Source organism: Heterodontus francisci, chromosome 35 (genome assembly GCF_036365525.1).
Source record: "Heterodontus francisci isolate sHetFra1 chromosome 35, sHetFra1.hap1, whole genome shotgun sequence".
In the NCBI taxonomy this organism is placed as follows: domain Eukaryota; kingdom Metazoa; phylum Chordata; class Chondrichthyes; order Heterodontiformes; family Heterodontidae; genus Heterodontus; species Heterodontus francisci.
Window position 1 is genome coordinate 9,065,523 of NC_090405.1, and position 19,337 is coordinate 9,084,859.

The following is a 19,337-nucleotide window of genomic DNA, read 5'->3' on the forward strand; positions in this document are numbered from 1 at the left end:
GAGAGTATCAGAGAGTGATAGTGAGTGTCTGAGAGTGTCTGAGATTGTCAGAGAGTGTCAGAGAGTGATAGAGAGTGTCAGAGAGTGATATTGAGTGTCAGAGTGTATCAGAGAGTGATAGTGAGTGTCTGAGAGTGTCTGAGATTGGCAGAGAGTGTCAGAGAGTGGAACAGAGGGTCAGAGAGTTATACGGAGTGTCAGAGAGTGTCAGAGAGTGATAGTGAGTTTCAGAGAGTGTCAGAGAGTGAAAGTGAGTGTCTGAGAGTGTCTGAGAGTGTCACATAGTGTCAGAGAGTGAGAGAGAGTGATAGTGAGTGTCAGAGAGAGCAAGAGAGTGTCTGAGAGTGTCAGAGAGTGTCTGAGAGTGTCTCAGAGTGTCAGAGAGATTCAGAGAGAGTCAGAGAGTGTCAGAGAGTTCTGGAGAGTGACAGTGAGTGTCAGAGAGTGTCAGAGAGTGATAGTGACTGTCTGAGAGTGTCAGAGAGTGATAGTGAGTGTCAGAGAGTGTCAGAGAGTGTCAGAGAGAGTCTGAAAGTGTCAGAGAGTGTCAGAGAGTGATAGTGAGTGTCTGAGAGTGTCTGAGAGTGTCAGAGAGTGTCAGAGAGTGATAGAGGGTGATAGAGAGTGTCAGAGAGTGATAGGGAGTGTCAGAGAGTGTCAGAGAGTGTCAGAGAGTGATAGTGAGTGTCAGAGAGTGTCTGAGAGTGTCTGAAAGTGTCAGAGAGTGTCAGAGAGTGTCAGAGAGTGATAGAGGGTGATAGAGGGTGATAGAGGGTGATAGAGTGTCAGAGAGTGATAGGGAGTGTCAGAGAGTGTCAGAGAGTGTCAGAGAGTGATAGTGAGTGTCTGAGAGTGTCTGAGAGTGTCTGAGAGTGTCACATAGTGTCAGAGAGTGATAGAGAGTGATAGTGAGTGTCAGAGAGAGCAAGAGAGTGTCTGAGAGTGTCAGAGAGTGTTCGATAGTGTCAGAGAGTGTCAGAGAGGGTCAGAGAGTGAACGTTATTGGTAGAGAGTGCCTGAGAGTGTCAGAGAGTGTCAGAGAGTGTCGGAGAGTGTCAGAGAGTGTCAGAGAGTGTCAGAGAGTGTCAGAGAGTGATAGAGCGTGATAGAGAGTGTCAGAGAGTGTCAGTGAGTGATAGTGAGTGTCAGAGAGTGTCAGAGAGTGTTAGTGAGTGTCTGAGAGTGTCAGAGAGTTTCAGAGAGTGTCAGAGAGTGATGGAGAGTGTCAGAGACTATCAGAGAGTGTCTGAGAGTGTCAGAGAGAGTCAGAGAGTGATAGAGAGTGTCAAAGAGTGTCAGAGAGTGGCAGAGAGTGATAGAGAGTGTCAGAGAGTGTCAGAAATTTTCGGAGATTGATTGTGAGTGATGGAGAGTGATCGTGAGTGATAGAGAGTGTCAGAGAGTGTCAGAGAGTGATAGAGAGTGTCAGAGAGTGTCAGAGATTGTCAGAGAGTGATAGAGAGTGTCAGAGAGTGTCAGAGAGTGATAGAGAGTGTCAGAGAGTGTCAGAGAGTGATAGAGAGTGCTAGAGAGTGTCAGAGAGTGTCCGAGAGTGTCTGAGAGTGTCAGAGAGTGTCAGAGAGTGATCGAGAGTGATCGAGAGTGTCTGAGAGAGTCAGAGAGTGTCCGAGAGAGATAGAGAGTGTCAGAGAGTGTCAGAGAGTGATCGAGAGTGTCAGAGAGTGTCAGAGAGTGATAGTGTGTTTCAGAGAGTGATAGTGAGTGTCTGAGAGTGTCTGAGAGTGTCTCAGAGTGTCTCAGAGTGTCAGAGAGTTTCAGAGAGAGTCAGAGAGTGTCAGAGAGTTCTAGAGAGTGACAGTGAGTGTCAGAGAGTGTCAGAGAGTGATAGTGAGTGTCTGAGAGTGTCAGAGAGTGATAGTGAGTGTCAGAGAGTGTCAGAGAGTGTCAGAGCGTGTCTGAGAGTGTCAGAGAGTGATAGAGAGTGTCAGAGAGTGATAGAGAGTGTCAGAGAGTATCAGAGAGTGATAGTGAGTGTCAGAGAGTGTCAGAGAGTGATAGAGAGTGATAGTGACTGTCAGAGACTATCAGAGAGTGTCTGAGAGTGTCTGAGAGTGTCAGAGAGTGTCAGAGAGAGTCAGAGAGTCATAGAGAGTGTCAGAGAGTGTCAGAGAGTGTCACAGAGTGATAGAGAGTGATAGAGAGTGTCATAGAGTGGCAGAGAGTGTCAGAGAGTGATAGTGGGTGTCTGAGAGTGTCAGAGAGTGTCACAGAGTGATAGAGAGTGTCAGATAGTGTCAGAAAGTGATAGTAAGTGTCAGAGAGTGTCAGAGAGTGATAGTGAGTGTCAGAGAGTGTCATAGAGTGGCAGAGAGTGTCAGAGAGTGATAGTGAGTGTCTGAGAGTGTCTGAAAGTGTTAGAGAGTGTCAGAGAGTGATAGTGAGTGTCTGAGAGTGTCTGTGAGTCTCAGAGAGTGTCAGAGAGTGTCAGAGAGTGATAGAGGGTGATAGAGAGTGTCAGAGAGTGATAGGGAGTGGCAGAGAGTGTCAGAGAGTGGTAGTGAGTGTCAGAGAGTGTCTGAGAGTGTCTGAAAGTGTCAGAGAGTGTCAGAGAGTGTCAGAGAGTGTCAGAGAGTGATAGAGGGTGATAGAGGGTGATAGAGTGTCAGAGAGTGATAGGGAGTGTCAGAGAGTGTCAGAGAGTGTCAGAGAGTGATAGTGAGTGTCAGAGAGTGTCAGAGAGTGGTAGTGACTGTCAGAGACTATCAGAGAGTGTCTGAGAGTGTCAGAGAGAGTCAGAGTGTGATAGAGAGTGTCAAAGAGTGTCAGAGAGTGGCAGAGAGTGATAGAGGGTGTCAGAGAGTGTCAGAAATTTTAGCAGATTGATTGTGAGTGATGGAGAGTGATCGTGAGTGATAGAGAGTGTCAGAGAGTGTCTGAGAGTGTCAGAGAGTGTCAGAGAGTGATAGAGAGAGATAGAGAGTGTCAGAGAGTGATCGAGAGTGATCGAGAGTGTCAGAGAGTATCAGAGAGTGTCAGAGAGTGATAGTGAGTTTCAGAGAGAGATAGTGAGTGTCTGAGAGTGTCAGAGAGTGTCCGAGAGTGATAGAGAGTGTCAGAGAGTGTCAGAGAGTGATCGAGAGTGTCAGAGAGTGTCAGAGAGTGATAGTGTGTTTCAGAGAGTGATAGTGAGTGTCTGAGAGTGTCTGAGAGTGTCTCAGAGTGTCAGAGAGTTTCAGAGAGTGTCAGAGAGTGTCAGAGAGTTCTAGAGAGTGACAGTGAGTGTCAGAGAGTGTCAGAGAGTGATAGTGAGTGTCTGAGAGTGTCAGAGAGTGATAGTGTGTGTCAGAGAGTGTCAGAGTGTGTCAGAGAGTGTCTGAGAGTGTCAGAGAGTGATAGAGAGTGTCAGAGAGTGATAGAGAGTGTCAGAGAGTGTCTGAGAGTGTCAGAGAGTGTCAGAGAGTGATAGAGAGAGATAGAGAGTGTCAGAGAGTGATCGAGAGTGATCGAGAGTGTCAGAGAGTATCAGAGAGTGTCAGAGAGTGATAGAGAGTGTCAGAGAGTGATAGAGAGTGTCAGAGAGTGTCTGAGAGTGTCAGAGAGTGTCAGAGAGTGATAGAGAGAGATAGAGAGTGTCAGAGAGTGATCGAGAGTGATCGAGAGTGTCAGAGAGTATCAGAGAGTGTCAGAGAGTGATAGTGAGTTTCAGAGAGTGATAGTGAGTGTCTGAGAGTGTCAGAGAGTGTCCGAGAGTGATAGAGAGTGTCAGAGAGTGTCAGAGAGTGATCGAGAGTGTCAGAGAGTGTCAGAGAGTGATAGTGTGTTTCAGAGAGTGATAGTGAGTGTCTGAGAGTGTCTGAGAGAGTCTCAGAGTGTCAGAGAGTTTCAGAGAGTGTCAGAGAGTGTCAGAGAGTTCTAGAGAGTGACAGTGAGTGTCAGAGAGTGTCAGACAGTGATAGTGAGTGTCTGAGAGTGTCAGAGAGTGATAGTGAGTGTCTGAGAGTGTCTGAGATTGTCAGAGAGTGTCTGAGAGTGTCAGAGAGTGATAGAGAGTGTCAGAGAGTGATATTGAGTGTCAGAGTGTATCAGAGAGTGATAGTGAGTGTCTGAGAGTGTCTGAGATTGGCAGAGAGTGTCAGAGAGTGTGAGAGAGTGTCAGAGAGTGGAACAGAGGGTCAGAGAGTTATACGGACTGTCAGAGAGTGTCAGAGAGTGATAGTGAGTTTCAGAGAGTGTCAGAGAGTGAAAGTGAGTGTCTGAGAGTGTCTGAGAGTGTCACATAGTGTCAGAGAGTGAGAGAGAGTGATAGTGAGTGTCAGAGAGAGCAAGAGAGTGTCTGAGAGTGTCAGAGAGTGATCGATAGTGTCAGAGAGTGTCAGAGAGGGTCAGAGAGTGAACGTTATTGGCAGAGAGTGCCTGAGAGTGTCAGAGAGTGTCAGAGAGTGTCGGAGAGTGTCAGAGAGTGTCAGAGAGTGATAGAGCGTGATAGAGAGTGTCAGAGAGTGTCAGAGAGTGTCAGAGAGTAACAGTGAGTGTCAGAGAGTGTCAGAGAGTGATAGTGGGTGTCTGCGAGTGTCAGAGAGTATCAGAGAGTGTCAGAGAGTGATAGAGAGTGATAGAGAGTGTCAGAGAGTGTCAGAGAGTGATGGAGAGTGTCAGAGAGAGTCAGAGAGTGTCAGAGACTGATAGTGAGTGTCAGAGAGTGTCAGAGAGTGATAGAGAGTGTCAGAGAGTGTCAGAGAGTGTCAGAGAGTGATAGAGAGTGTCAGAGAGTGTCAGAGAGTGTCTGCGATCGTCAGAGAGTGATAGAGAGTGTCAGAGAGAGTCAGAGAGTGATAGAGAGTGATAGAGAGTGTCAGAGAGTGTCAGAGAGTGTCAGAGAGTGATAGAGAGTGATAGAGAGTGTCAGAGAGTGTCAGAGAGTGTCAGAGAGTGATAGTGAGTGTCAGAGAGTGTCAGAGATGATAGAGAGTGCCAGAGAGTGTCAAAGAGTGTCAGAGAGTGATAGAGAGTGTCATAGAGTGGCATAGAGTGGCAGAGAGTGATAGTGGGTGTCTGAGAGTGTCAGAGAGTGTCACAGAGGGAGAGAGAGTGTCAGATAGTGTCAGAAAGTGATAGTAAGTGTCAGAGAGTGTCAGAGAGTGATAGTGAGTGTCAGAGAGTGTCATAGAGTGGCAGAGAGTGTCAGAGAGTGATAGTGAGTGTCTGAGAGTGTCTTAAAGTGTCAGAGAGTGTCAGAGAGTGATAGTGAGTGTCTGAGAGTGTCTGAGAGTGTCAGAGAATGTCAGAGAGTGTCAGAGAGTGATAGAGGGTGATAGAGAGTGTCAGAGAGTGATAGGGAGTGTCAGAGAGTGTCAGAGAGTGTCAGAGAGCGATAGTGAGTGTCAGAGAGTGTCTGAGAGTGTCTGAAAGTGTCAGAGAGTGTCAGAGAGTGTCAGAGAGTGATAGAGGGTGATAGAGGGTGATAGTGGGTGATAGTGTGTCAGAGAGTGATAGGGAGTGTCAGAGAGTGTCAGAGAGTGTCAGAGAGTGATAGTGAGTGTCTGAGAGTGTCTGAGAGTGTCTGAGAGTGTCTCAGAGTGTCAGAGAGTTTCAGAGAGTGTCAGAGAGTGTCAGAGAGTTCTAGAGAGTGACAGTGAGTGTCAGAGAGTGTTAGAGAGTGATAGTGAGTGTCTGAGTGTGTCAGAGAGTGATAGTGAGTGTCAGAGAGTGTCAGAGAGTGTCTGAGAGTGTCAGAGAGTGATAGAGAGTGTCAGAGAGTGATATTGAGTGTCAGAGAGTATCAGAGAGTGATAGTGAGTGTCTGAGAGTGTCTGAGATTGTCAGAGAGTGTCTGAGAGTTTCAGAGAGTGATAGAGAGTGTCAGAGAGTGATATGGAGTGTCAGAGTGTATCAGAGAGTGATAGTGAGTGTCTGAGAGTGTCTGAGATTGGCAGAGAGTGTCAGAGAGTGTGAGAGAGTGTCAGAGTATTGAACAGAGGGTCAGAGAGTTATACGGAGTGTCAGAGAGTGTCAGAGAGTGATAGTGAGTTTCAGAGAGTGTCAGAGAGTGAAAGTGAGTGTCTGAGAGTGTCTGAGAGTGTCACATAGTGTCAGAGAGTGATAGAGAGTGATAGTGAGTGTCAGAGAGAGCAAGAGAGTGTCTGAGAGTGTCAGAGAGTGTTCGATAGTGTCAGAGAGTGTCAGAGAGGGTCAGAGAGTGAACGTTATTGGTAGAGAGTGCCTGAGAGTGTCAGAGAGTGTCAGAGAGTGTCGGAGAGTGTCAGAGAGTGTCAGAGAGTGATAGAGCGTGATAGAGAGTGTCAGAGAGTGTCAGTGAGTGATAGTGAGTGTCAGAGAGTGTCAGAGAGTGTTAGTGAGTGTCTGAGAGTGTCAGAGAGTTTCAGAGAGTGTCAGAGAGTGATGGAGAGTGTCAGAGAGTGTCAGAGAGTGTCAGAGAGTAACAGTGAGTGTCAGAGAGTGTCAGAGAGTGATAGTGGGTGTCTGCGAGTGTCAGAGAGTATCAGAGAGTGTCAGAGAGTGATAGAGAGTGATAGAGAGTGTCAGAGAGTGTCAGAGAGTGTCAGAGAGTGATATAGAGTGTCAGTGAGAGTCAGAGAGTGTCAGAGACTGATAGTGAGTGTCAGAGAGTGTCAGAGAGTGATAGAGAGTGTCAGAGAGTGTCAGAGAGTGTCAGAGAGTGATAGAGAGTGATAGAGAGTGTCAGAGAGTGTCAGAGAGTGTCTGCGATTGTCAGAGAGTGATAGAGAGTGTCAGAGAGAGTCAGAGAGTGTCAGAGAGTGATAGTGAGTGTCAGAGAGTGTGAGAGATGATAGAGAGTGTCAGAGAGTGTCAGAGAGTGATAGAGAGTGTCATAGAGTGGCAGAGAGTGTCAGAGAGTGATAGTGGGTGTCAGAGAGTGTCAGAGAGTGTCACAGAGTGAGAGAGAGTGTCAGAGAGTGTCAGAAAGTGATAGTAAGTGTCAGAGAGTGACAGTGAGTGTCAGAGAGTGTCATAGAGTGGCAGAGAGTGTCAGAGAGTGATCGTGAGTGTCTGAGAGTGTCTGAAAGTGTCAGAGAGTGTCAGAGAGTGATAGTGAGTGTCTGAGAGTGTCTGAGAGTGTCAGAGAATGTCAGAGAGTGTCAGAGAGTGATAGAGGGAGAGAGAGAGTGTCAGAGAGTGATAGGGAGTGTCAGAGAGTGTCTGAGAGTGTCAGAGAGTGATAGTGAGTGTCTGAGAGTGTCAGAGAGTGATAGTGAGTGTCAGAGAGTGTCAGAGAGTGTCTGAGAGTGTCAGAGAGTGTCAGAGAGTGTCAGAGAGTGATATTGAGTGTCAGAGAGTATCAGAGAGTGATAGTGAGTGTCTGAGAGTGTCTGAGATTGTCAGAGAGTGTCTGAGAGTGTCAGAGAGTGATAGAGAGTGTCAGAGAGTGATATTGAGTGTCAGAGTGTATCAGAGAGTGATAGTGAGTGTCTGAGAGTGTCTGAGATTGGCAGAGAGTGTCAGAGAGAGTGAGAGAGTGTCAGAGAGTGGAACAGAGGGTCAGAGAGTTATACGGAGTGTCAGAGAGTGTCAGAGAGTGATAGTGAGTTTCAGAGAGTGTCAGAGAGTGAAAGTGAGTGTCTGAGAGTGTCTGAGAGTGTCACATAGTGTCAGAGAGTGAGAGAGAGTGATAGTGAGTGTCAGAGAGAGCAAGAGAGTGTCTGAGAGTGTCAGAGAGTGTCTGAGAGTGTCTCAGAGTGTCAGAGAGATTCAGAGAGAGTCAGAGAGTGTCAGAGAGTTCTGGAGAGTGACAGTGAGTGTCAGAGAGTGTCAGAGAGTGATAGTGACTGTCTGAGAGTGTCAGAGAGTGATAGTGAGTGTCAGAGAGTGTCAGAGAGTGTCAGAGAGAGTCTGAAAGTGTCAGAGAGTGTCAGAGAGTGATAGTGAGTGTCTGAGAGTGTCTGAGAGTGTCAGAGAGTGTCAGAGAGTGATAGAGGGTGATAGAGAGTGTCAGAGAGTGATAGGGAGTGTCAGAGAGTGTCAGAGAGTGTCAGAGAGTGATAGTGAGTGTCAGAGAGTGTCTGAGAGTGTCTGAAAGTGTCAGAGAGTGTCAGAGAGTGTCAGAGAGTGATAGAGGGTGATAGAGGGTGATAGAGGGTGATAGAGTGTCAGAGAGTGATAGGGAGTGTCAGAGAGTGTCAGAGAGTGTCAGAGAGTGATAGTGAGTGTCTGAGAGTGTCTGAGAGTGTCTGAGAGTGTCACATAGTGTCAGAGAGTGATAGAGAGTGATAGTGAGTGTCAGAGAGAGCAAGAGAGTGTCTGAGAGTGTCAGAGAGTGTTCGATAGTGTCAGAGAGTGTCAGAGAGGGTCAGAGAGTGAACGTTATTGGTAGAGAGTGCCTGAGAGTGTCAGAGAGTGTCAGAGAGTGTCGGAAAGTGTCAGAGAGTGTCAGAGAGTGTCAGAGAGTGTCAGAGAGTGATAGAGCGTGATAGAGAGTGTCAGAGAGTGTCAGTGAGTGATAGTGAGTGTCAGAGAGTGTCAGAGAGTGTTAGTGAGTGTCTGAGAGTGACAGAGAGTTTCAGAGAGTGTCAGAGAGTGATGGAGAGTGTCAGAGACTATCAGAGAGTGTCTGAGAGTGTCAGAGAGAGTCAGAGAGTGATAGAGAGTGTCAAAGAGTGTCAGAGAGTGGCAGAGAGTGATAGAGAGTGTCAGAGAGTGTCAGAAATTTTCGGAGATTGATTGTGAGTGATGGAGAGTGATCGTGAGTGATAGAGAGTGTCAGAGAGTGTCAGAGAGTGATAGAGAGTGTCAGAGAGTGTCAGAGAGTGTCAGAGAGTGATAGAGAGTGTCAGAGAGTGTCAGAGAGTGATAGAGAGTGTCAGAGAGTGTCAGAGAGTGATAGAGAGTGCTAGAGAGTGTCAGAGAGTGTCCGAGAGTGTCTGAGAGTGTCAGAGAGTGTCAGAGAGTGATCGAGAGTGATCGAGAGTGTCTGAGAGAGTCAGAGAGTGTCCGAGAGAGATAGAGAGTGTCAGAGAGTGTCAGAGAGTGATCGAGAGTGTCAGAGAGTGTCAGAGAGTGATAGTGTGTTTCAGAGAGTGATAGTGAGTGTCTGAGAGTGTCTGAGAGTGTCTCAGAGTGTCTCAGAGTGTCAGAGAGTTTCAGAGAGAGTCAGAGAGTGTCAGAGAGTTCTAGAGAGTGACAGTGAGTGTCAGAGAGTGTCAGAGAGTGATAGTGAGTGTCTGAGAGTGTCAGAGAGTGATAGTGAGTGTCAGAGAGTGTCAGAGAGTGTCAGAGCGTGTCTGAGAGTGTCAGAGAGTGATAGAGAGTGTCAGAGAGTGATATTGAGTGTCAGAGAGTATCAGAGAGTGATAGTGAGTGTCAGAGAGTGTCAGAGAGTGATAGAGAGTGATAGTGACTGTCAGAGACTATCAGAGAGTGTCTGAGAGTGTCTGAGAGTGTCAGAGAGTGTCAGAGAGAGTCAGAGAGTCATAGAGAGTGTCAGAGAGTGTCAGAGAGTGTCACAGAGTGATAGAGAGTGATAGAGAGTGTCATAGAGTGGCAGAGAGTGTCAGAGAGTGATAGTGGGTGTCTGAGAGTGTCAGAGAGTGTCACAGAGTGATAGAGAGTGTCAGAAAGTGATAGTAAGTGTCAGAGAGTGTCAGAGAGTGATAGTGAGTGTCAGAGAGTGTCATAGAGTGGCAGAGAGTGTCAGAGAGTGATAGTGAGTGTCTGAGAGTGTCTGAAAGTGTTAGAGAGTGTCAGAGAGTGATAGTGAGTGTCTGAGAGTGTCTGAGAGTCTCAGAGAGTGTCAGAGAGTGTCAGAGAGTGATAGAGGGTGATAGAGAGTGTCAGAGAGTGATAGGGAGTGGCAGAGAGTGTCAGAGAGTGGTAGTGAGTGTCAGAGAGTGTCTGAGAGTGTCTGAAAGTGTCAGAGAGTGTCAGAGAGTGTCAGAGAGTGTCAGAGAGTGATAGAGGGTGATAGAGGGTGATAGAGTGTCAGAGAGTGATAGGGAGTGTCAGAGAGTGTCAGAGAGTGTCAGAGAGTGTCAGAGAGTGATAGTGAGTGTCAGAGAGTGTCAGAGAGTGGTAGTGACTGTCAGAGACTATCAGAGAGTGTCTGAGAGTGTCAGAGAGAGTCAGAGTGTGATAGAGAGTGTCAAAGAGTGTCAGAGAGTGGCAGAGAGTGATAGAGGGTGTCAGAGAGTGTCAGAAATTTTAGCAGATTGATTGTGAGTGATGGAGAGTGATCGTGAGTGATAGAGAGTGTCAGAGAGTGTCTGAGAGTGTCAGAGAGTGTCAGAGAGTGATAGAGAGAGATAGAGAGTGTCAGAGAGTGATCGAGAGTGATCGAGAGTGTCAGAGAGTATCAGAGAGTGTCAGAGAGTGATAGTGAGTTTCAGAGAGAGATAGTGAGTGTCTGAGAGTGTCAGAGAGTGTCCGAGAGTGATAGAGAGTGTCAGAGAGTGTCAGAGAGTGATCGAGAGTGTCAGAGAGTGTCAGAGAGTGATAGTGTGTTTCAGAGAGTGATAGTGAGTGTCTGAGAGTGTCTGAGAGTGTCTCAGAGTGTCAGAGAGTTTCAGAGAGTGTCAGAGAGTGTCAGAGAGTTCTAGAGAGTGACAGTGAGTGTCAGAGAGTGTCAGAGAGTGATAGTGAGTGTCTGAGAGTGTCAGAGAGTGATAGTGTGTGTCAGAGAGTGTCAGAGTGTGTCAGAGAGTGTCTGAGAGTGTCAGAGAGTGATAGAGAGTGTCAGAGAGTGATAGAGAGTGTCAGAGAGTGTCTGAGAGTGTCAGAGAGTGTCAGAGAGTGATAGAGAGAGATAGAGAGTGTCAGAGAGTGATCGAGAGTGATCGAGAGTGTCAGAGAGTATCAGAGAGTGTCAGAGAGTGATAGAGAGTGTCAGAGAGTGATAGAGAGTGTCAGAGAGTGTCTGAGAGTGTCAGAGAGTGTCAGAGAGTGATAGAGAGAGATAGAGAGTGTCAGAGAGTGATCGAGAGTGATCGAGAGTGTCAGAGAGTATCAGAGAGTGTCAGAGAGTGATAGTGAGTTTCAGAGAGTGATAGTGAGTGTCTGAGAGTGTCAGAGAGTGTCCGAGAGTGATAGAGAGTGTCAGAGAGTGTCAGAGAGTGATCGAGAGTGTCAGAGAGTGTCAGAGAGTGATAGTGTGTTTCAGAGAGTGATAGTGAGTGTCTGAGAGTGTCTGAGAGAGTCTCAGAGTGTCAGAGAGTTTCAGAGAGTGTCAGAGAGTGTCAGAGAGTTCTAGAGAGTGACAGTGAGTGTCAGAGAGTGTCAGACAGTGATAGTGAGTGTCTGAGAGTGTCAGAGAGTGATAGTGAGTGTCTGAGAGTGTCTGAGATTGTCAGAGAGTGTCTGAGAGTGTCAGAGAGTGATAGAGAGTGTCAGAGAGTGATATTGAGTGTCAGAGTGTATCAGAGAGTGATAGTGAGTGTCTGAGAGTGTCTGAGATTGGCAGAGAGTGTCAGAGAGTGTGAGAGAGTGTCAGAGAGTGGAACAGAGGGTCAGAGAGTTATACGGACTGTCAGAGAGTGTCAGAGAGTGATAGTGAGTTTCAGAGAGTGTCAGAGAGTGAAAGTGAGTGTCTGAGAGTGTCTGAGAGTGTCACATAGTGTCAGAGAGTGAGAGAGAGTGATAGTGAGTGTCAGAGAGAGCAAGAGAGTGTCTGAGAGTGTCAGAGAGTGATCGATAGTGTCAGAGAGTGTCAGAGAGGGTCAGAGAGTGAACGTTATTGGCAGAGAGTGCCTGAGAGTGTCAGAGAGTGTAGAGAGTGTCGGAGAGTGTCAGAGAGTGTCAGAGAGTGATAGAGCGTGATAGAGAGTGTCAGAGAGTGTCAGAGAGTGTCAGAGAGTAACAGTGAGTGTCAGAGAGTGTCAGAGAGTGATAGTGGGTGTCTGCGAGTGTCAGAGAGTATCAGAGAGTGTCAGAGAGTGATAGAGAGTGATAGAGAGTGTCAGAGAGTGTCAGAGAGTGATAGAGAGTGTCAGAGAGAGTCAGAGAGTGTCAGAGACTGATAGTGAGTGTCAGAGAGTGTCAGAGAGTGATAGAGAGTGTCAGAGAGTGTCAGAGAGTGTCAGAGAGTGATAGAGAGTGATAGAGAGTGTCAGAGAGTGTCAGAGAGTGTCTGCGATCGTCAGAGAGTGATAGAGAGTGTCAGAGAGAGTCAGAGAGTGATAGAGAGTGATAGAGAGTGTCAGAGAGTGTCAGAGAGTGTCAGAGAGTGATAGAGAGTGATAGAGAGTGTCAGAGAGTGTCAGAGAGTGTCAGAGAGTGATAGTGAGTGTCAGAGAGTGTCAGAGATGATAGAGAGTGCCAGAGAGTGTCAGAGAGTGTCAGAGAGTGATAGAGAGTGTCATAGAGTGGCATAGAGTGGCAGAGAGTGATAGTGGGTGTCTGAGAGTGTCAGAGAGTGTCACAGAGGGAGAGAGAGTGTCAGATAGTGTCAGAAAGTGATAGTAAGTGTCAGAGAGTGTCAGAGAGTGATAGTGAGTGTCAGAGAGTGTCATAGAGTGGCAGAGAGTGTCAGAGAGTGATAGTGAGTGTCTGAGAGTGTCTTAAAGTGTCAGAGAGTGTCAGAGAGAGATAGTGAGTGTCTGAGAGTGTCTGAGAGTGTCAGAGAATGTCAGAGAGTGTCAGAGAGTGATAGAGGGTGATAGAGAGTGTCAGAGAGTGATAGGGAGTGTCAGAGAGTGTCAGAGAGTGTCAGAGAGCGATAGTGAGTGTCAGAGAGTGTCTGAGAGTGTCTGAAAGTGTCAGAGAGTGTCAGAGAGTGTCAGAGAGTGATAGAGGGTGATAGAGGGTGATAGTGGGTGATAGAGTGTCAGAGAGTGATAGGGAGTGTCAGAGAGTGTCAGAGAGTGTCAGAGAGTGATAGTGAGTGTCAGAGAGTGTCAGAGAGTGGTAGTGACTGTCAGAGACTATCAGAGAGTGTCTGAGAGTGTCAGAGAGAGTCAGAGAGTGATAGAGAGTGTCAAAGAGTGTCAGAGAGTGGCAGAGAGTGATAGAGAGTGTCAGAGTGTCAGAAATTTTCGGAGATTGATTGTGAGTGATGGAGAGTGATCGTGAGTGATAGAAAGTGTCAGAGAGTGTCAGAGAGTGATAGAGAGTGTCAGGGAGTGTCAGAGAGTGATAGAGAGTGTCAGAGAGTGTCAGAGAGTGATAGAGAGTGATAGAGAGTGTCAGAGAGTGTCCGAGAGTGTCTGAGAGTGTCAGAGAGTGTCAGAGAGTGATCGAGAGTGATCGAGAGTGTCTGAGAGTGTCAGAGAGTGTCCGAGAGTGATAGAGAGTGTCAGAGAGTGTCAGAGAGTGATCGAGAGTGTCAGAGAGTGTCAGAGAGTGATAGTGTGTTTCAGAGAGTGATAGTGAGTGTCTGAGAGTGTCTGAGAGTGTCTCAGAGTGTCTCAGAGTGTCAGAGAGTTTCAGAGAGAGTCAGAGAGTGTCAGAGAGTTCTAGAGAGTGACAGTGAGTGTCAGAGAGTGTCAGAGAGTGATAGTGAGTGTCTGAGAGTGTCAGAGAGTGATAGTGAGTGTCAGAGAGTGCCAGAGAGTGTCAGAGAGTGTCTGAGAGTGTCAGAGAGTGATAGAGAGTGTCAGAGAGTGATATTGAGTGTCAGAGAGTATCAGAGAGTGATAGTGAGTGTCAGAGAGTGTCAGAGAGTGATAGAGAGTGATAGTGACTGTCAGAGACTATCAGAGAGTGTCTGAGTGTGTCTGAGAGTGTCAGAGAGTGTCAGAGAGAGTCAGAGAGTCATAGAGAGTGTCAGAGAGTGTCAGAGAGTGATAGAGAGTGATAGAGAGTGTCATAGCGTGGCAGAGAGTGTCAGAGAGTGATAGTGGGTGTCTGAGAGTGTCAGAGAGTGTCACAGAGTGATAGAGAGTGTCAGATAGTGTCAGAAAGTGATAGTAAGTGTCAGAGAGTGTCAGAGAGTGATAGTGAGTGTCAGAGAGTGTCATAGAGTGGCAGAGAGTGTCAGAGAGTGATAGTGAGTGTCTGAGAGTGTCTGAAAGTGTCAGAGAGTGTCAGAGAGTGATAGTGAGTGTCTGAGAGTGTCTGAGAGTGTCAGAGAGTGTCAGAGAGTGTCAGAGAGTGATAGAGGGTGATAGAGAGTGTCAGAGAGTGATAGGGAGTGGCAGAGAGTGTCAGAGAGTGTCAGAGAGTGGTAGTGAGTGTCAGAGAGTGTCTGAGAGTGTCTGAAAGTGTCAGAGAGTGTCAGAGAGTGTCAGAGAGTGATAGAGGGTGATAGAGGGTGATAGAGTGTCAGAGAGTGATAGGGAGTGTCAGAGAGTGTCAGAGAGTGATAGTGAGTGTCAGAGAGTGTCAGAGAGTGGTAGTGACTGTCAGAGACTATCAGAGAGTGTCTGAGAGTGTCTGAGAGTGTCAGAGAGAGTCAGAGTGTGATAGAGAGTGTCAACGAGTGTCAGAGAGTGGCAGAGAGTGATAGAGGGTGTCAGAGAGTGTCAGAAATATTCGCAGATTGATTGTGAGTGATGGAGATTGATCGTGAGTGATAGAGAGTGTCAGAGAGTGTCAGAGAGTGATAGAGAGTGTCAGAGAGTGTCAGAGAGTGATAGAGAGTGTCAGAGAGTGTCAGAGAGTGATAGAGAGTGATAGAGAGTGTCAGAGAGTGTCCGAGAGTGTCCGAGAGTGTCAGAGAGTGATAGAGAGTGTCAGAGAGTGTCTGAGAGTGTCAGAGAGTGTCAGAGAGTGATAGAGAGAGATAGAGAGTGTCAGAGAGTGATCGAGAGTGATCGAGAGTGTCAGAGAGTATCAGAGAGTGTCAGAGAGTGATAGTGTGTTTCAGAGAGTGATAGTGAGTGTCTGAGAGTGTCTGAGAGTGTCTCAGAGTGTCAGAGAGTTTCAGAGAGTGTCAGAGAGTGTCAGAGAGTTCTAGAGAGTGACAGTGAGTGTCAGAGAGTGTCTGAAAGTGTCAGAGAGTGTCAGAGAGTGTCAGAGAGTGATAGAGGGTGATAGAGAGTGTCAGAGAGTGATAGGCAGTGGCAGAGAGTGTCAGAGAGTGTCAGAGAGTGGTAGTGAGTGTCAGAGAGTGTCTGAGAGTGTCTGAAAGTGTCAGAGAGTGTCAGAGAGTGTCAGAGAGTGATAGAGGGTGATAGAGGGTGATAGAGTGTCAGAGAGTGATAGGGAGTGTCAGAGAGTGTCAGAGAGTGTCAGAGAGTGATAGTGAGTGTCAGAGAGTGTCAGAGAGTGGTAGTGACTGTCAGAGACTATCAGAGAGTGTCTGAGAGTGTCTGAGAGTGTCAGAGAGAGTCAGAGTGTGATAGAGAGTGTCAAAGAGTGTCAGAGAGTGGCAGAGAGTGATAGAGGGTGTCAGAGAGTGTCAGAAATTTTCGCAGATTGATTGTGAGTGATGGAGAGTGATCGTGAGTGATAGAGAGTGTCAGAGAGTGTCAGAGAGTGATAGAGAGTGTCAGAGAGTGTCAGAGAGTGATAGAGAGTGTCAGAGAGTGTCAGAGAGTGATAGAGAGTGATAGAGAGTGTCAGAGAGTGTCCGAGAGCGTCAGAGAGTGATAGAGAGTGTCAGAGAGTGTCTGAGAGTGTCAGAGAGTGTCAGAGAGTGATAGAGAGAGATAGAGAGTGTCAGAGAGTGATCGAGAGTGATCGAGAGTGTCAGAGAGTATCAGAGAGTGTCAGAGAGTGATAGTGAGTTTCAGAGAGTGATAGTGAGTGTCTGAGAGTGTCAGAGAGTGTCCGAGAGTGATAGAGAGTGTCAGAGAGAGCAAGAGAGTGTCTCAGAGTGTCAGAGAGTTTCAGAGAGTGTCAGAGACTGTCAGAGAGTTCTCGAGAGTGACAGTGAGTGTCAGAGAGTGTCAGAGAGTGATAGTGATTGTCTGAGAGTGTCAGAGAGTGATAGTGAGTGTCAGAGAGTGTCAGAGAGTGTCAGAGAGTGTCTGAAAGTGTCAGAGAGTGTCAGAGAGTGATAGTGAGTGTCTGAGAGTGTCTGAGAGTGTCAGAGAGTGTCAGAGAGTGATAGAGGGTGATAGAGAGTGTCAGAGAGTGATAGGTAGTGTCAGAGAGTGTCAGAGAGTGTCAGAGAGTGATAGTCAGTGTCAGAGAGTGTCTGAGAGTGATAGAGAGTGTCTGAGAGTGTCAGAGAGTGTCCGAGAGTGATAGAGAGTGTCAGAGAGTGTCAGAGAGTGATCGAGAGTGTCAGAGAGTGTCAGAGAGTGATAGTGAGTGTCTGAGAGTGTCAGAGAGTGATAGTGAGTGTCAGAGAGTGTCAGAGATTGTCAGAGAGTGTCTGAGAGTGGCAGAGAGTGATAGAGAGTGATCGAGAGTGTCAGAGAGTGTCAGAGAGTGATAGTGTGTTTCAGAGAGTGATAGTGAGTGTCTGAGAGTGTCTGAGAGTGTCTCAGAGTGTCAGAGAATTTCAGAGAGAGTCAGAGAGTGTCAGAGAGTTCTAGAGAGTGACAGTGAGTGTCAGAGAGTGTCAGAGAGTGATAGTGAGTGTCTGAGAGTGTCAGAGAGTGATAGTGAGTGTCAGAGAGTGTCAGAGATTGTCAGAGAGTGTCTGAGAGTGGCAGAGAGTGATAGAGAGTGTCAGAGAGTGATATTGAGTGTCAGAGAGTATCAGAGAGTGATAGTGAGTGTCTGAGAGTGTCTGAGATTGTCAGAGAGTGTCTGAGAGTGTCAGAGAGTGATAGAGAGTGTCAGAGAGTCATATTGAGTGTCAGAGTGTATCAGAGAGTGATAGTGACTGTCTGAGAGTGTCTGAGATTGGCAGAGAGTGTCAGAGAGTGTGAGAGAGTGTCAGAGAGTGGAACAAAGGGTCAGAGAGTTATACGGAGTGTCAGAGAGTGTCAGAGAGTGATAGTGAGTTTCAGAGAGTGTCAGAGAGTGAAAGTGAGTGTCTGAGAGTGTCTGAGAGTGTCACATAGTGTCAGAGAGTGAGAGAGAGTGATAGTGAGTGTCAGAGAGAGCAAGAGAGTGTCTGAGAGTGTCAGAGAGTGTCTCAGAGTGTCACAGAGTGTCAGAGAGTTTCAGAGAGAGTCAGAGAGTGTCAGAGAGTTCTAGAGAGTGACAGTGAGTGTCAGAGAGTGTCAGAGAGTGATAGTGATTGTCTGAGAGTGTCAGAGAGTGATAGTGAGTGTCAGAGAATGTCAGAGAGTGTCAGAGAGTGTCTGAAAGTGTCAGAGAGTGTCAGAGAGTGATAGTGAGTTTCAGAGAGTGTCAGAGAGTGAAAGTGAGTGTCTGAGAGTGTCTGAGAGTGTCACATAGTGTCAGAGAGTGAGAGAGAGTGATAGTGAGTGTCAGAGAGAGCAAGAGAGTGTCTGAGAGTGTCAGAGAGTGATCGATAGTGTCAGAGAGTGTCAGAGAGGGTCAGAGAGTGAACGTTATTGGTAGAGAGTGCCTGAGAGTGTCAGAGAGTGTCAGAGAGTGTCGGAGAGTGTCAGAGAGTGTCAGAGAGTGATAGAGCGTGATAGAGAGTGTCAGAGAGTGTCAGAGAGTGTCAGAGAGTAACAGTGAGTGTCAGAGAGTGTCAGAGAGTGATCGTGGGTGTCTGCGAGTGTCAGAGAGTATCAGAGAGTGTCAGAGAGTGATAGAGAGTGATAGAGAGTGTCAGAGAGTGTCAGAGAGTGTCAGAGAGTGATAGAGAGTGTCAGAGAGAGTCAGAGAGTGTCAGAGACTGATAGTGAGTGTCAGAGAGTGTCAGAGAGTGATAGAGAGTGTCAGAGAGTGTCAGAGAGTGATAGAGGGTGACAGAGAGTGTCAGAGAGTGTCAGAGAGTGTCTGCGATTGTCAGAGAGTGATAGAGAGTGTCAGAGAGAGTCAGAGAGTGTCAGAGAGTGATAGTGAGTGTCAGAGAGTGTCAGAGATGATAGAGAGTGTCAGAGAGTGTCAGAGAGTGATAGAGAGTGTCATAGAGTGGCAGAGAGTGTCAGAGAGTGATAGTGGGTGTCTGAGAGTGTCAGAGAGTGTCACAGAGTGAGAGAGAGTGTCAGATAGTGTCAGAAGGTGATAGTAAGTGTCAGAGAGTGTCAGAGAGTGATAGTGAGTGTCAGAGAGTGTCAGAGAGTGATAGAGAGTGTCGGAGAGTGTCAGAGAGTGATAGAGAGTGACAGAGAGTGTCAGAGAGTGTCAGAGAGTGATAGTGAGAGTCTGAGAGTGTCTGAAAGTGTCAGAGAGTGTCAGAGAGTGATAGTGAGTGTCAGAGAGTGATAGTGAGTGTCAGAGAGTGTCAGAGATGATAGAGAGTGTCAGAGAGTGTCAGAGAGTGATAGAGAGTGTCATAGAGTGGCAGAGAGTGTCAGAGAGTGATAGAGAGTGACAGAGAGTGGCAGAGAGTGTCAGAGAGTGATAGTGAGTGTCTGAGAGTGTCTGAAAGTGTCAGAGAGTGTCAGAGAGTGATAGTGAGTGTCAGAGAGTGATACTGAGTGTCAGAGAGTGTCAGAGATGATAGAGAGTGTCAGAGAGTGTCAGAGAGTGTCAGAGAGTGATAGAGAGTGTCATAGAGTGGCAGAGAGTGGCAGAGAGTGATAGTGGGTGTCTGAGAGTGTCAGAGAGTGTCACAGAGTGAGAGAGAGTGTCAGATAGTGTCAGAAAGTGATAGTAAGTGTCAGAGAGTGTCAGAGAGTGATAGTGAGTGTCAGAGAGTGTCATAGAGTGGCAGAGAGTGTCAGAGAGTGATAGTGAGTGTCTGAGAGTGTCTGAAAGTGTCAGAGAGTGTCAGAGAGTGATAGAGAGTGATAGAGAGTGTCAGAGAGTGTCAGAGAGTGTCAGAGAGTGATAGAGAGTGTCAGAGAGAGTCAGAGAGTGTCAGAGACTGATAGTGAGTGTCAGAGAGTGTCAGAGAGTGATAGAGAGTGTCAGAGAGTGTCAGAGAGTGATAGAGAGTGACAGAGAGTGTCAGAGAGTGTCAGAGAGTGTCTGTGATTGTCAGAGAGTGATAGAGAGTGTCAGAGCGAGTCAGAGAGTGTCAGAGAGTGATAGTGAGTGTCAGAGAGTGTCAGAGATGATAGAGAGTGTCAGAGAGTGTCAGAGAGTGATAGAGAGTGTCATAGAGTGGCAGAGAGTGTCAGAGAGTGATAGTGGGTGTCTGAGAGTGTCAGAGAGTGTCACAGAGTGAGAGAGAGTGTCAGATAGTGTCAGAAAGTGATAGTAAGTGTCAGAGAGTGTCAGAGAGTGATAGTGAGTGTCAGAGAGTGTCAGAGAGTGATAGAGAGTGTCAGAGAGTGTCAGAGAGTGATAGAGAGTGACAGAGAGTGTCAGAGAGTGTCAGAGAGTGATAGTGAGAGTCTGAGAGTGTCTGAAAGTGTCAGAGAGTGTCAGAGAGTGATAGTGAGTGTCAGAGAGTGATAGTGAGTGTCAGAGAGTGTCAGAGATGATAGAGAGTGTCAGAGAGTGTCAGAGAGTGTCAGAGAGTGATAGAGAGTGTCATAGAGTGGCAGAGA